A 17,031-nucleotide genomic window follows, 5' to 3' on the forward strand; every position below is an offset into this window, starting at 1 on the left:
AATTATTTGTATCCAAACAGAAACGGAAAGAAGACTGTCATCTCGTCTTTTGCCTGTAGGGGGAACTGTATAACAAAATACTAAATCTGCGTTACTACTGACAAAGCCCACTGGGTGGCGAAGTACTGAATCGTAACAACACATCAGTTCCCTCTATAGACCTTATTCAGAGCAGCGCCATGACAGGTATGAAAGTGAGGTTGTGAGAGATAGACTTGCCGTGTTTCCAATGGCATCCGCTGTAAAGAGCTGTATAAGCTCCTAGATTACTTACAATTTTACACAGCTTATATTGTCAGGAGTTTTGTCAACTGAAATTTCTTGGAAAGATTTTGTCTCCAAAAACACATTAAATAACAGTAGCCTACAGCCCATTGAAGAGATGCATGTCGTCTGTCCCTCACAGCCTCACTTTCATTCCCATTCAAAATCAAAGATGGCGCTGCTGTGATAAGGTCTATTCAGTTCACACGGCATTTTCTTAGTCCATCCGAATTCTTATTTGACGGATGACTGCTGGTGCCTGCCTGCCATCGTGTGTCAAACGCTGCAACTAGGTTTTGACTTGATTGTCATCACAGTGTGTTAAGATGAATCTTGCAAACCTGCCCTCATACTTGAGCGTGTTCTGCCTGCCCTGCCTCGCACGGTGGTTTAATAACCTTTAGCACTGAGGTAATTGTTATAGTCAATTTGACAGCGTTATTTATCGTGGCTTTTATACGATACGAAAATACCGTAGTCTTTCTCTTTCCGAGTGTCGTTTCGGGAGCTTTGTGTGCCTGGCTTAAAAAAAGAGGCGGCGCCAAATTTTCTTCCTGCTCTTTGTGTGATCTGAGAGAAGTAGGCTACCTCTTTAGTGCTATGTGTTGGTTTGGGTAGTGTACACCATGTACTAGTGTAGTGTACTGTCAGACCACATTTTATCTCCTCTAACTTAATGAATCTAAGTTCTCAATCAAGTGGAGTCCAAATGAAACGGTTCAGCGCTTAAGGGGTTCATAATTAATAAATGCTAAAATATCACTCCTTTAATCATTTGTTTGTAATGTTTAATTAAGATAAATTTGTATATGCAAATATAGACATAATCCAGTGAATCTTATCTAAAATTGGTTACAAATAAACTCTCTCGTCTTTGTGAGCCCAACAGCTGGCAGGCGGTACTGCACATAGTAGACATTTCAAACAGCTATGCTGCAAGTAAAGACAAAATGGCTGACCTTCACACAAATATAAGCCTGTACTTGTAGTCATCGCGAACTGCTCTGCAAGGTGTTTGGGTGTGTGCTGTTTTTTTTTTTTACATTTGTTTATTCAGGTTTGTTAAAAAGAGGCGATCTAAAAAAAACAACAACAACATCAACCATTTGAACCTGCATGCATGGACAGACGACTCCTCCCACGGGTCATCAAGCTCCCATCCCCCTCACTCACTACAGGCACCCACCCCCTCTGTCATGCGATCCTTCCCCGTTAATATTTGAGTGACTGTTCAAGAAAATAAATAGAAGCAAAAACACAAAGAACATAATTCTCATATGATTTTCATGACATTCTAAATATTTTATTGAAGGTTCTTAAACATGGACTAGTTGTGCAGGAAACAGCTAGTGCGATGCATGTTTGAGAACCGACATGTATTCTGATTCTCTAGCGGTTTTAATGCGGCATTTGTGTAACATTATTATTAAGAGATAGTGCCGCAAGTTAAGAAAGCAGCGGGAAACAGCGTGACCTATACTCCAATTCATGAAGGAATGATTCTTTTGAATCGATTCATTCTAGTGAATCAACAAACACATCACAATAGAGCACAGGGCTGCACCGGGGCTCACACGATGCTATTGGGAAACGCAGGCCAGATTCACGAAAATAAATTACTCTTATGAACCGGTTCTTTTTGGCAAATCAACGTATGGACCAATCGGAGCGGTAACTCACTGAAATAACTCACACAAATGATTTTCATCCTCGATTCGAATTCAAATCATAATGACTGGTTGTTCATGACAACTCTTATTAGTTTTAACTCACATTTTATGGCTATGATGCAGTTCAGAAAAGGATATGGCCGGGTTTGTGTAAGACCACTCGAGCTTGGTTGTTGACATGCGTTGTAACGGTATGCAAAATGTAAAAAAAAAAAAAATCCAGTTGTTAAAAATACTCATTTTTGTTGACCGTTTCGTAAATACATTTCTAATACACCATTTGCTAATATCATGTCCATTTTGACACCCTGTCAAACCCAAACAAAATTCATGTGTGGGATGAGAACACGGTTGAATCAGAGAAATCGATATTCCCATAATAATCTGCTAATGGATTTCAAACTATGTAAAATGTACCAACGGACATTTAGATTCAACATGTGAACACCTTTACAGTCTATCTATGGTGAACACGCGTTTCTGAAAACGTTCGAGGGAAGGTAGGAGGGGCTTATTTCGATTCTCACGTTGTCCCGCGAAAAGCATGTCACCTCCCCCTGTTGTTGTACCGAGAGCGCGATTCACCAAGCAAACTACACTGTTGAGTTGCTGTCAGCCTGCTCACACTGTAGCCTACAGTCAGTCACCTTGTGCTGCTGCCTGTGTGACTGTATGCGATTCCGTTGCGTGGCGATTAAGACGTTACCAACCGAATCCGCGTTTGCAAATGTTCTGTTTTTAAACGTATACAATACGACACATAAACCGTCGTGGTAACGAATTTTTGGAGGTACCGGTTGTATGCGCTCCGACTGAACACTGGGTGAGTTTTCACACTTGGTTCTGCAAAATGAATTGTTTGTCTTACGGTTTTCTGAGAATATTTGTTGCTTAATATACATTTATTTTCATTAATGTATTATTTATGTAATTTCTGTTATCTTGAATTTGGGCTATGTTTATTTTTAAACTGTTACGTGATTTTACCTGTCACTAATTGCCCATCAGGTGTAAACTCAGTTAGAAACTCAGTTTAAATAATAATAACAATTTAGACTATCTGCTATTTGTGTTAACTTTATAAAGTGAAATTTAAGTGAGTATCCCCCCCAAAGTGATTACTACAATTTGATTTCTTCTAAACCTGGAAAAATTACTTATATTTTCAAATTGTTTTCAACAAAAAAAAAAAGCTGCACATGTATAGATAACACTTCATGTTTTTATGTTGGCTGACTGATATTAGTGTGAATGTAGCATTGTTTGCAGAAGTTTTGTGTTACTGATGTCATAGTAGAAAAATAAAATTTTTTGTCAGCAATGATCATTTATTCTCTGAGAGAAAGTGTCCAATAAGTAGTATTTGGATGATAATGTGATCTCAGTATATCGGCCCCGCTGAGGTGACCCCCTCCATGTAAAGTAAAAAAAGCTGCAATTAGGCCTTGTGTCCACCAATGCATTTTTTCCTGAGGCTAGCAGATATATCCAATTGTTTTCAATGGGAACTCCGCGTTTTTAAAACGCCAACATGGTGATAAAGCACTTAGCGTCTATTTAAAGGTACATTGTGTAGGAATTTCTCCCTTCTAGGTTAAATTGTATTTTGCATTCAAACGAATTGTGCTCTCCAGCGCTGTTGCATCTACGGTAGCTGTTATGTACCAAAAAGGTATGACGGGATGTCTTCTAATAGCACTTTGTCGCGTTTTCCTTGGGGTGAACAGGTTTGTTATTACAAACAAACTGCAACTTGGCACAACGAACAAACGAATGTTACAGTATGAATAATAACAGTGCAATGCAGCCTTTTAAACTAGCCGGGGCAGTGACGCCTCTCACTGCTCTGCTCCTCCTTTTCTGCTGCTTTCAGTTACGTGACGCTGGCTCTGAACGAAAACGCGTTGTGGAAACGCGTTGGCCTATTACTTTTTGACCCTCTCTGCTATTATAGTTTTTCAAGATGGAGGAACGACATGGAAGCCTCCGTGGACCTACCCGTCAGATGTATAAAGATAATAAATTCTTCGTTTACGAGGATAAGTCAGATAATTGGCAGAGGTATTTGTACACCATTGAGGACATATGAATAAAAATATTGATTTTAGATAATAAAATACCTAAAAAAATACACATAGTCCCTTTAACGCTGAGCGAGTTTTTACTGGCCGCCGAGAGAAAATGCAGCACTCATTACCGTCACTTTTTACCCAGCCGTCCAATCACAGTGGAGGAGGGACAGGACAAATACCACACCGACCAACCACCACATCCTGCTTGTACAACGGCAACAGATGACAAGCATAATAATGGAACAAAATAATTTAAAACAAAAGCAAATACTTTACATTGTATTGACATTTTTATATAGAAATAATCTCGAAACAAACTATCTGTGAAATAGATACTGAAATAGCCCCTTTCACACAGAGATTCCGGAAAATACACAGCTGAAGCGACCCGGGATTTGACCCGGGTTCGTTTGATTTTGGTTCATTCACGCTGCCAGTGATTTTCCGGAATCAGAGAGTGCGTTCACACACAACCCGTAAAAATCCCGTAAAGACACGTGACATTGATGTGACACGTAATGTCTCAGCAGCGTCTATAGTTCACTTATGAGCTGCGATTTCTTTCTCGAGAAACCACACTTGTGCATTTTTTTCTCTGATTCGATCGTAAACTAGCGCATTACGTACTGTTTCACTAGCCTGCTTTCACTTCACTTCAGCGTCATCATTACGACACGACATTGATTACGGCTTGTGTTCACACAGCGTGCGTTCCAGGATTGATCCTGGCAATGTTACTAGGTCCCCAACCCGGCACCGATCCCGGCATCAATCCCGGGTCGTGTTTGCGTTCACACAGAAGGCGTTCTGGCAATTTCCCGGCAATTTCCCGGGATCAACGCGCTGTGTGAAAGGGGCTTAACACTTCCGCGGTTATTCCGTTGCATTGCAAGAAAAGTGTCTCGACTGAAAAGAAAACGGTGCGCTGCCGAAGTGCTCTCAAGCGCCAACAGTTAGGCGTTTGCAGCGGAGCGCCTGGCGTCTTCAGCTGGTTAAAAATGCTTTGGTGGACACACAGCCTTAGGCTATGGAATTTAACTAAAGTCTTCATCTCATCTTTATGCTTTTAAAACTTTTTAAGTACTATTTATTTTTGTTATATTTAGGTTTTTATACAACATTTAAGTTGTTGTTTTTTTGCCACTAGTATTGTGACAAAAAGGGTTTAAAATTGTTTTCAAACAGGTTTTCCTCCACACATGCCTGCCATTGGTCATCAAACAGATAGCCCCACCCCATACCTATGCTATTGGTTGAGCCAGTGCTATGTGAGGCTGGTTGGTATTCTCAAAACAACAATGCTTATAATTATGCCACAGTGCTTCCCTATAAGCTACCGATTCATTAGCTAGTATAGGTAAATAACTAGAAGTATAAGAAAGTGCAATAACCGTAAAACTTTTTGCACCACAATGTTTAATGTGTGCACTTTGATTCTCTTGTCCTTTAAAAAAAATCCTGATATGTCAATTTAGTTTGAAGGTTGGAGCGGGATTACCTTTTTGACTCAACAGCCCTTTTAGAAATTAACAATATTTTTCCAATACCATTAGGCCTGTGTGTTGTTTGTGGTGCAGAAATTATACACTTCAACTTTAAAGATTTAATCAATCATACCTCCTACAAGGACTCTGAATGGTTAAGGATCCACTGAAATGTTATTTTGAGTATTAGATCTTGCAATTTGCCAAGTACTGCACTTCATAATTTTTTTATTTTGCTTGCAGTCATTAAGTCTAATACCATGGTCTGTCTGAATACTCGATTCTGATTGGCTGGAAGGTATACAATAAAACTGTTTAATTCACAGGTAGTTCCAAGTCATTTTAATCACCATTCTATATTATTGCAATGTTTTCATTGAAGCACACAGTAACACACACATCACTCATAGATCTTGCTGCGCACACACACAGAAACATTCAGGAGCACAGAAACTTATCAACGCGGCCCCACAACATTTATTAATAAAAAAGCTTAGCTTCTGAATCGCTACATTGTATTTTCCAACAACGGTCAAATATTGTGCTGAAAGCATCAATAACAGCTTTAAGTTGTCAATGTTGGCAAATGGCCATGGTATAAGCAGGATAATCCTGTGTATTAAATTATTTAAATGCACTTTGTGGAGGCAACCATCGTTTAATGCATTTAGCCTTGGATTTTCCCTTACATATACCTAACATTGCTGGGTATAACAGGTTGCATGTTTCATATTACTATAGAAAAGCTCAAACAGAAGAGAATGATGCCAGCAATGCCAAGATCATTGGTTCGAAGACCAGGGAATGCATGAACTGATAAAAAATGAATACCATGAATGCAGTGTATCTCACTAAAAGCATTTGGCAATTTAGGTCAGAAGCCTTTAGATTACATACAAAAATGTTAATTCCGGAATGTTTTATATCGAAACAATACTATTGACAAAAAGTTTCTGTACAAAACAGACTTATTAAATATGATCAACAAATGGTGTCCGTTCTTTATTTTAAAGACCCATAATTGTTTTATGAACATGACCTTTACAGATGCTTCTTTTGAAACCAGTATTTAATGGGAGAATCACAAACCTGTGCCTCATTTTTGTTTACTATAATGATTCAGATTGATCACCGACTACTCAAACTTACTGCATAGATAACATCTGGGTGGGAAGGGAACATATAAAAAGTCAATGTATCCTTCGTTTTTTGCACTAATAAGTTTGTCCACAAGTTGCTCATGGTTTGCAGTAATCTTTTGTGAAGGTTTTTCTTTAGAGAGAAAGTGCAGACACTAATTGTTTTTTAACTTTCTATTCAACTGCCTGTGTTCACGCATGCTATAAAATGGAGTATTTTTTGAAAGGCTTTGTGTTCGTACGTGTAAAAGAACCGTGGACTGAACACTAACTTATAAAGTGATTTGGATCACTTGAATCAGTAATGCCAGTTCAACTGATTCATTGCAGAGTTGATTTGTTTAGATATTTGTGCCTAGAACACAGACACCTTTTAGCTGGCTTTCATGAAAATAAATAAACAATAGTACTGCAATCATTCTGAGTCTGATACACTTTACAACCTCTGTTTAGTGTAGCATTCTATAAGATTATGGGCATAATCCATGATTTAAGTGAACTTGTTAGATCACTCCATCTGAGGGACACAATGGGGTCGTCTTATGCCACTGTTTGATGATTGCTGTGGCCAGTTTTGGCATACACATCTTTTATGCATTGCTTAAGAACATGGTGGACTGTTGTCTCAAATTTCATTGAGGTTGATCATCGAATTAGTAGACTATGGGTTTTGGAAGCCAGTGACAAACTTTCTCACTAGTAACAGTACATTACTGGGCTGAAAACGTTGTGTGGACTAGAAGACGGTAGAATGGTCTGCTGAATCATGTTACCAGGGATCTGACGGCAGTGAATTCATCTTGTCAGATTGGAACAGATACATTAGCTATAAGAGATTTTAGGCAAATCTTTGCTAATCGTCAACAATTGTTGCTGACAATCATTCTCTTGCTGTCTTGCCCAATAACAAATATGGTCCAGGCCTAGTTGAAGGTGCATTCACTTGAGTTCAGAACCCTGAACATGAGCCCTGCGGAGCAACATTGAGATATAGTTGTGCAATCAAGTCGAGCTATTGATCCACCACCAGAGAATAAGGGCCTTTTCACAGCTCGTTTGGAGTTTTTGTTTCGAAACCTTGTGTGTTTTCTCCCTTAGTTCAGTTCGTTTAGACATATAAACACGCCAATCGTGGAATGGACCAACGAACCAAGTGGTATCATAATTCTTAATGGGAAATGTGTTCTATAAAAATCAGCTATGTCTGATTCTGTGAGTAAGCATATTAGTTATCGCAACTGAAAACCAAAGAGCAACTCTTCATCTTGAAGTGGTTGCGTGTCACAATAGCTACAGATAAAGCCAATAAGCTCTTGTCAATCTTGTCTAAAACTTGTCAATCTTTCTTGATGGATGACGCAGAGAAAATTCTGACCATTAAGAGGACAGTTTTTCTGACTTGCAAACACTTTTGGTACGCTTTGAAATGTTGCCTTGTGAGAGCGAACCAAACCAAGAAGAAACTGCAGCATTGTAACAAATTAGCCTAAGTCCATGTTTCGGAACAAAGCAAACAATCTACAGATCTGAAAACAATGGCTGTTGGGACTGTTGGGATGCAATAATCAATCGTTTCATCTCGTACAGTGTGTCATCGTGAACAAAAACCGACACTGTGTCTGCGACACTTCATGACAGAAAGACTAGCATGTTTAATTTTTTTTTCCAGTCCTCCATGCTGAGTTCTGTCACATCAGTGACATTGACCATTAGGAGCACAGAAGCTATTCCGTACACAGCTTTCAAACATGGTGAAATGAAAGACAGACCATGGTATTGGTGCTGCTAGGTGGAATTATGCAATAGAGGAAAGGTTCTGGAGCTATAACAACAATAGTCCTGCCTGTATGATGCTTCCTAGAGGGACTACCACACCAAAGTGAAAAAAGATAAATGCTGTTGAATGATTGCATAGGCAACCCGATGAGTACTGGAATTAGCATTAGGCTAGTACAACCATTGTTTGTTTATGTTCTTGTGAAGTCAGTTACTAGTTCCGCCTTCTCGATGACATCCCCGCACGTTGTTAAAATGGCTAGAGATGATTGGTTGGAAAGCGTAGTCTAAGGGGGCTTTTCCACTGGGCTCGTTTGCTGCGGTCCGAGCCCGGGCGCGATTGTTCCCGGCGTCCCCCGCAGCGTTGGTCTGGTTTCACACTCAACTTGATTCTATCGAACTCTGGTGCGTTTGCGTGCATCTTACGTCATTGCAAACGTGCACGGCGCATGATATAAAACACGACGCGGGTCAATATATTGTGTTTTTTATTAATTTGGTGCTATTATTCATAGCTGAGTAAACAACGCAGGTTAACTGTGTGTGTGTTTCGCATAAGCTGTCTTTCCGCTGCTTGCAAATGGACTCTTTTGAGGAGACAGTGGATTTCCATTAATTTGTTGCCCTGATTGCACGCACTATGCGCGAATACACTGCAGACTCACTCTTACTCGTATCCAGGGTAAATCTTCATCCCTTACGTGTGTTTTATTTAACTAAATACATCATAATCGGCTAAAACGCATGCGCAGGATACTTTACTTCCTGAACAAGTTCGCACCCGAGTCCGTGTTGCTTTCACATACACGCGAATCGCAGCACGGTTCGGGAGCAACCGAACTCAGACCACCTCCTCCAGGTAGTCTCGGGTTCGGTACCCCAGTGCGCACCCGGGTCCCATGACAGCGTTCACATTAGCGATTTTTCATGCGAACCGTGCCCCGTTCCGAACTAAACTGCCAGTGTGAAAGCCCCCTAACATGCTGCTTGTCCATGTCACGACAAGAAGATTGCATAATCTGACAGTGACTCTCGTAACAGAAAAAGCATTGTGTAGTCTGAAAGTCGCATACACTACTCACATACTTTGCCACCTTTAAAAAAGGTATGTTCTATATAGTATGAATGTGTATTATGAATGTAATCCGGACTTATTATATTCACCTTCTTGTCATTGCCATGTGACCTACTAGCGTCAGTTGTGTCACTTCACTGCCATTCAAAAATCCTGTTCTATGACTTCATGGGATAGTAAAGTGCTCATTGGATGCACACTTCAGATATCTCCGGGTGTTTGTCGCCTACTTACATTTTACGAATTCTGTGAATTCGGACATAATACGTGTTCACATACTGTTTTCCCCCTACTACGTAGTAGGGAAGTATGCGATTTTGGATTCAAGTTATTGACAGCCATTGAAAATATTCAGAATGCTTGATCTTCTAATAACATCTGCATCTTGTGGACGTCATGTGCCACCAAGTAGCCATGGCTGAGTTGTCTTACTTCCCCTGTCTGTGTACTCATTCCACAGTTTAATAGTTGCTTTCATTTTATAACAGTAAAGCAATATATTCTTTTTCCACTCTGGGGTAATGGTCTGTTCTTTAAATACATTATTAAACTACGCAAGTTTTTTTTGTTCCACCCCTAAAGATCTCTTAAATGGTTCAGCCCTTTCTGTCAGTAATTTTCCACTCACCCATTGGCATTCACCGTGGGGGAGGGGAATGGATGTGCTTGCTTGAATCACAGAGTAGCTGTGTTGTTGTATTATGGGTTCCTCTGTGTGTTTTCCACTCCTTTGCCATGTGATAGTCGCAGACAAATAGTTTGTTCACTGACGTCAGGTCTGAGTGTACTTTCTTAAAATGCAATTACAGATGCAAGCTTTGCAGTGTCAAGTACAACGTGTTTAACTTGCGTTTCCATAAGTACATGGCTCAGTTTTCTTTTCCCTTTTAAGCTCTTTTAATGGGTGCTGTTATATCACAGGTCGTGGTTGTATAATATATTGAAATGTGTTATTTCTTCCTTTTTTAAATAATCTTATCAAAACAAACTCAAAAAGGGAAAAGATAGAGCTTCTCATTTCCTGAGTAAAGAAAATGGGACAGAACTGTGTGAAAACGGGCCGATTTCATGTCGCTAGCTATTAGTGCCACATGAATATTGTGTTTTTTATTTGTACATCAGTCAAACTACATAAACTAGCCTATTTCATGCATAAAGCGATTAAACAAATTTAAGAGGTTTCATAATTATGAGTAATGTTGTCGATTATTAATAGCAATTCAAAAAAGTTAAAGTAAAAATTTGGGTCTTTAATCTCCAAAAAATGATGTTTTAAGACAGAAATGTTCCCATCAAAATAAATACTTGATAAAAAATAGGGTAAGGAATGGAAGAATAAGGAGAGCTGCTCATATCCTGAGTGTAGAGAACAGGACAGAACTGGTTGAAACCGGTTGTGGTTGCACAGCTTTACTTCCTGAATGTACAGCGGCACTGTGAACAACAATGATTTCAGGTGAATCAGGTCACTAGCTATTTGTGCCGTAATGATAACGTCATATTAATACTAGTACAAATTTTAAGCGATAAAACTATTTTGTGTTTTAGGAGATTTTACGATTTTTAATGATGTGTCGTTTAGTGACTCATTAGTTTAAGAAATGTTTTACATTTTTCAGGTAATAGAGCAGATAATGAAATAACAACATACCAACAAAGAAAAGAGATACATTTTGAGTTATTGTGAATAAATCACCTGATCTCATTTTTCAGCTTCTCAAGGTAGCTGATGAAGATTACATGTATTGTTTTGCAGTATACCATGAGCCTCTGTAAACAGAATATTTGTCTGTGCTGTTGGTCTCATATCAAGAAGACATAGTATTTTTATCTTCAACATACACTAATCGTACATGATAATTGTGCTATATGATCATGTATACGTATGTATGTATGCATGTTATAGATCAGGGTGAATTTAGCTTTAGAGTGGCCACACATTAGTCACGCTTAAGAATTTAAATTTGTAATTTAGTCATTTCTAAATTGTTCCACGGGAGAGTGAGCTCATGATGTCAAGTTTCCTTTTTGGGTGAACTATTTCTTTAATGAAAGAACTATGTTCCTTTCAACCAGGCTATGTGCTAACAACCAATTTAAGAGTCCATTTACAATAATTTAAGGTGGCCAACAGACTTGTCATCTTTTTAAACCAGCAGCGTACAATGAAAACGTTAATGTTTTGACTCATTCAAACTGATGCTTCCAAAAACCATTTTGAATAGTGCTGTGAGGGGAATTGTGCTTGTTCATTGGTGCTGCTGCACATCTGTAAGACTGTGTGCATTTGATGTGGTTTTTTATGAACCCACTACACCAGGGGTGCCCAACCCTGCTCCTGCCGATCGACTGTCCTGCACAGTTTATCTCCAACCCTAATTAAACACACCTGCCTTTAATTTTCAAGTGATCCTGAAGACCTTAATTGGTTGCTTCAGATCCTGAAGACCTTGATTGGTTGCTTCGGGTGTGTTTGATTAGGGTTGGAGATGAACTGTGCAGGACAGTCGATCGGCAGGAGCAGGGTTGGGCACCCCTGCACTACACATTTATGGCACTGAACTGACAGCATGAATCCAATACTTGCCTATAGGGTAGGTGACAAACTCGTCAACGCGCAGTTGACAATGTATCATCTTTTATTTAAATTCCATATATTAAGTGTAAAAATGTACTGATCATACTATGTAGTAGCAGGCTAAACACCAAATATTGGCTTCCGTATACAAGCAGCTGGTATCATAAATCGAGACCATACTAACAGACGACAGGTAGAACGTTGAATGTGCATGATAGATTTGAATCATGTAACACATTGGCCATTATTTGACTCAGTAATGATTCATAATTTAAAAAGAGAAAATTTAGGTGCAAAACTCCAATGCGCTTAAAGTGGCATGATAAAACTTGTTTCTGTCACCCCTCCCCCACATTTATATATCACGTCTTGGCTCATGATTGAGTTCTCCTGGCTTGCTTAATTAAAATGGCGTATACATAAACATTGTTACAAGATTAGTGCGTTTGTACATAAATATCAGGATTTAAAATGGTCAACAGGACTTTGACAAAACTGATTCAAAAATGCTGCAGCTTTTTGTTCTCATTAACCATGACATGTGGTGTGGACAATCCCCTATGCACAACCACATAATGGTATAGTCCACCCTTGCCTCTGGTTTTTCCACTTCATCTCTTTTTTTTTATTAGGGGTGCCGTTTACTATTCATACATTTTACAACCAACAAGCTTTTGCAATTGTAAATTAGTCGTAACTAAAGGTTTTGTGTGGGAACAGGTTTATTTTCTCTACAAAAGTGTTATTTTATCTTTGTGTAATCTGCTCACCATTTATTAAAGGTTGCTGACCTAATTAAGCCCTGGTTTGATATGAATATATTTAATCGTACTTAATGTCTCTCTATTGTCTTGATTGACAGAATAATGACTTTGTACTTGAGCGCTGTGCCGTGGGTACTCAGCTGCTTTCCAATGCTCATCTGCATATTTGCATTCCTGTGACCTTTGCATTATTAGCGCTATGCTATGCTAGTTAAGATACAGAAATTATGAAGCAGTGTCATACAGCTCTACTGTCATTTATACTGGAAGCATTTGTGGACCAAATGGGTTGGTTTTTTGCAAACTGTTTTTCCAACCAGGCTATGTGCTAACAACCAATTTAAGAGCCCATTTACAATAATTTAAGGACTTTTTAAACCAACAGCGTACAATGAGAACGGTAATGTTTCAAACTGATGCTTCCAAAAACATTTTGAATAGTTATGTGAGGGGAATTATGCTTGTTCATCTGTGCTGCTGCACATCTGTAAGTCTGTGTGCATTTGATGTGGTTTCTATGAACCCACTACACACACATTATGGCACTGAAAAACTGACAGCATGAATCCAATACTGGCCTATAGGGTAGGTGAAAAACTCGTCAACTGCGTAAATGTATCACCTTTTTTCTCGCAAACAGTGGCCACAAATGGAATTACAAAATAATGACAAAACGGCTTTGCCAAAAACTTTTACCACCCTTCCTGCCATACTCCCTGTCATTATTTGTGCAAACAAGTAAGTTGCCCCTAACATGCCATATATTTAGTTGGAACATTTATTTTTCAATATATAAAAATATATCAAATTTGTGACTGAAGTAAAACATCTAGCCTATGCCTTTGTCTCTTGAGTCCAGTTTTCAATATGCACATTAATTGCATGCAATGTTTCTGTGCTTTGATATTGGCAGTAAACCTATAACCATTCATGTAACTAAATCATTATTTATTATTGTACTTTTTTTTTTCTCATTCATTGTTATTGGTTTTGTTTTAATAATTAACATACCTGAATATCTAGGCAGTTTCTAGAAAGTGGAGGTTTCTTTTATCTCGCATTCTGTCCCCTGAGAATATATCAGATTCCTGTTTCTTTGGCTACTTTGTCTTCATGCTAGGTGTAAATTAGATTCTTGTATAAAAATAAGCATAACTAATCTATGAAAATTAGGGCTAAACTGTCAGCTCTTCATGTCTCATTCTCATTTTATCATTAATCCCAGGACTTGATTATTTATTTTGCGACAATGACTGTTTGATTGTACAAACAGGATGCTTTCCAGCTTTCGTCAACAAAAGCATTTTTTTTACTTTCATGTGTTATCATACAACATTAAGTTACTCGTTACATAAGCAGTTAACGGAAACAAATGTTACACAATCTCCCTTCAGTCATATCATTACTTGGCTATTGTCTGTTCTGCTGGAACTAAAGGAGAAGGAGAAGGTAGATACTGTTTTTACCATTCCCAATCGATGAAAACTCTGTGTCATTTAATGCTGTTTCATGCGCCTGGCTTTCTCTGCCGATACAAGAGAGTGTCTCCCCCTCTCTGTTCTTATAATGGTATGGTCCGTACTCTCCAGAAATTTTCCATTGCCTGCTCTGCCTGCTACTTGGTAGCAAGAGGGTGGAGCTACACTGCAGTGTGACTGTGTCCAGAAATAGTTTAAGGTAGTTTGATATTTTGCGTAAACTTATTACGCTATTTTGAACAGTTCTCTGTTTAAACGTTTTTTTCCAGAGTATGTCCAGTTTAAACCCTCGTTTAAAGGGTTCATGTCTTCAGGAATCAAATTTACATTGATATTTTGGCATAAGGGGTCATTTTACACAGTGAAATTACAGAACTCAACTTGCTCGCAGTCCAAATAGAGCATCTAATTATTTCACTCTGCTGTAACGACTCATTCTAAAGAGGTCACATTGATTGTGATGTCAGGATGTGGTGTTCATTTGAATGACCCTACCCCTACAACAAGCGTAATAGTCTTGGTGAATTGAGAAAGAGAACAGTTAAGGTAATCCATCACTGATTGGGCAGCAATTGGTACTGTGTTTTGCTTTTTTCCCCAGACATTGCTGTGTTCCTGGTTGTCGAAAAACTGCATATTTGCATGCATTTCCAAAGGATCCCAAAGTTAGGAATTTTTAACGATGTGCTTGATTGTGTAAATGTGGGATTATTTATTTGTATGGCACATTTTACCATTGATTTGTATGTAAAACACTTGCAATATGTGGCAGGATTTGCAAAGTTACTTTCATTGAAAGATGGACATTAGTACTATACTGAACCTGACTTTGACGGTAAGTAAACAATTTAATTCTAATGTATTGGTTTGTTAATATTTGTTTGAAAAGCAGGATGTAATGCAATGCAAAGCATGTGTTATGTGTAATGGTTGGCTGATTATCACCTAAGTGCATAAACGAATACCTGGAGACAGATTTATAAACTCTACACATTTAGTGTTAAGGCCCGTTCACACCAGTGGACGATATCGTTTTGTTTATTTTAAGTGTGTGCTTGTCTGTCACTTTAAATGCTCAAGCTCGTTACAGCAGGATGGATTCTGGCTGGCTGTAGATTTTTTTATTATTATTTTTTTTATCGTTCATCAGCTGTACACAATCATGATTCCAACGATATCGTTTCTCTGTGCTATTTTCGTTAAAGCTGTGGTGTGAACTCTGCTATTACTTAATATTGAGAACGATTTTTAGAACTGGGCTATATCTTTATAGTTATCGTCCTTGGTGTGAACGGGCCTTAAGTCTGTATTTTCAGTGTTGGCAGCTTTTTAGCTGGTATAGCCTATAATTTTGGTTTTCAGAAAAAATTATGTTTTTTGTAGACTTGGTTCCAATTTAGTACAGTTCTATCCAGAGTTTTGGAAACCGTTCTGTGCGTAATCTAGGAGACATTGGCTAAAATCTTTGCAAAGGAAATTATCAATCACAATCATGGATTTTTTACATTTTAGTCTTAACGCACAAGTGGTCCAAAAATGAAAAACAATCAGTTGAAGGCTCAGAGAAGGAGTAGAAAGTTTAGACCATTTTTTTCAATAAACAAAGTTAACCCTTACTTGCTCAGCAAGGTTCTCTTCAAATTAGCTCAGATTACATGGACCCCTTTTGTTTCAGTCGGAATTAAATAATTAAAGAGTGATGAATTCAAACAGTGTTATGAATGATAAATAAAGTAATTGGGATGATGTGCATGTTTATGTCTCAAGCTTCAAATTGGAACTGATATTCTGAGTTGTGCAATGTGCACACTGCAAGAATCTACAGAGGCACAGATGAGTGGAAAGAGAATTTTAGATTGCTATGCTGTATTACTACACTGCTACTGTTGCTCTATTATAACAGTTTTAGCCACATAGGGAAGAATGGCCATAGTAGTCATTTAATAATGTCTGCTTTAGTGCCCTCAGTGGCAACACTGAGAATGCAATGCATACTTGCGCAACAGCATTTTTGGTACACAACAACTCTCTAAATGCAGTTTGAGGAGCTGTAAGTTGCACCTTATTTCAGTCTTTTATGATTGTGTATACTTGCACTGTACTTCTGGTTTTATTCCTGTGAGCTGCAGCTGTTGAAACTGTCATACTGTTTTCATTCTTAATTAGTAAGCAAGATTTCAGCAACAATAGACATTACATTTTTTCAGAGGATGCAAAAAATAACAACAATCAAATTAGGTTGTGGGATGAACCAGGTTGAATGTTTGGACATACTGTGTGACCTGTCTTGAATTTGTATGCGTTAAAAAATAACAAGGCTGTTTTATAAGAAACATGCTAGATTATTTCAATCTGTAGACTAAATTAGACAACATTTGAGATCATGATACTTTTTATGTTTATTTCTTCTCAATTTACTGAAATGCTGCAATTTGAACTGTTTTCTTTGTCATCAGCCGAGCTGGTGGCCATTTTGTGTTATTGCATTGCAGAGTATGAAATGGCAGAATGGAGGAGGGGCTCTTAAAGACACTTTGCTAGAGTCTGGCTCTCAGTGGTAGCTGTAGTTTGCATGCTTCACTGCTGTTGTGCCGTGTCAGTTTCTGGTCATTCTAAGAGTTTAAGCTGTAGTGCAAGAGCATTTTTCTATTTCATGCACCCACCTTTTGAAATGCACAAGTGGCCAAAAATTGAATGTCAGAGAAGTAGTGGAAAGATAGGTTTAGACACC

At 38.4% G+C, this 17,031-nt stretch overlaps 1 protein-coding gene across 2 annotated transcripts in view; it reads left to right on the top strand.

Moving 5' to 3' along the window:
* Positions 1–2,435: 2,435 nt before the first annotated feature.
* Positions 2,436–17,031, top strand: part of atf7ip (activating transcription factor 7 interacting protein) — a 43,379-nt gene continuing 28,783 nt past the window's right edge. Inside the window, exon 1 of one of the 2 annotated variants that reach the window (XM_077246375.1) lies at positions 2,436–2,757. The gene's annotated coding sequence lies outside the window, so the exon portion shown is untranslated. Of the gene's footprint in view, positions 2,758–16,304; positions 16,351–17,031 lie in introns of those variants that run through there. The other variant, XM_077246380.1, reaches the window with a different exon arrangement.

The sequence above is a fragment of the Siphateles boraxobius genome, unplaced genomic scaffold (genome assembly GCF_051911475.1).
Source record: "Siphateles boraxobius isolate OS27281-9 unplaced genomic scaffold, OSU_SipBor_1 29, whole genome shotgun sequence".
NCBI classification, from domain to species: domain Eukaryota; kingdom Metazoa; phylum Chordata; class Actinopteri; order Cypriniformes; family Leuciscidae; genus Siphateles; species Siphateles boraxobius.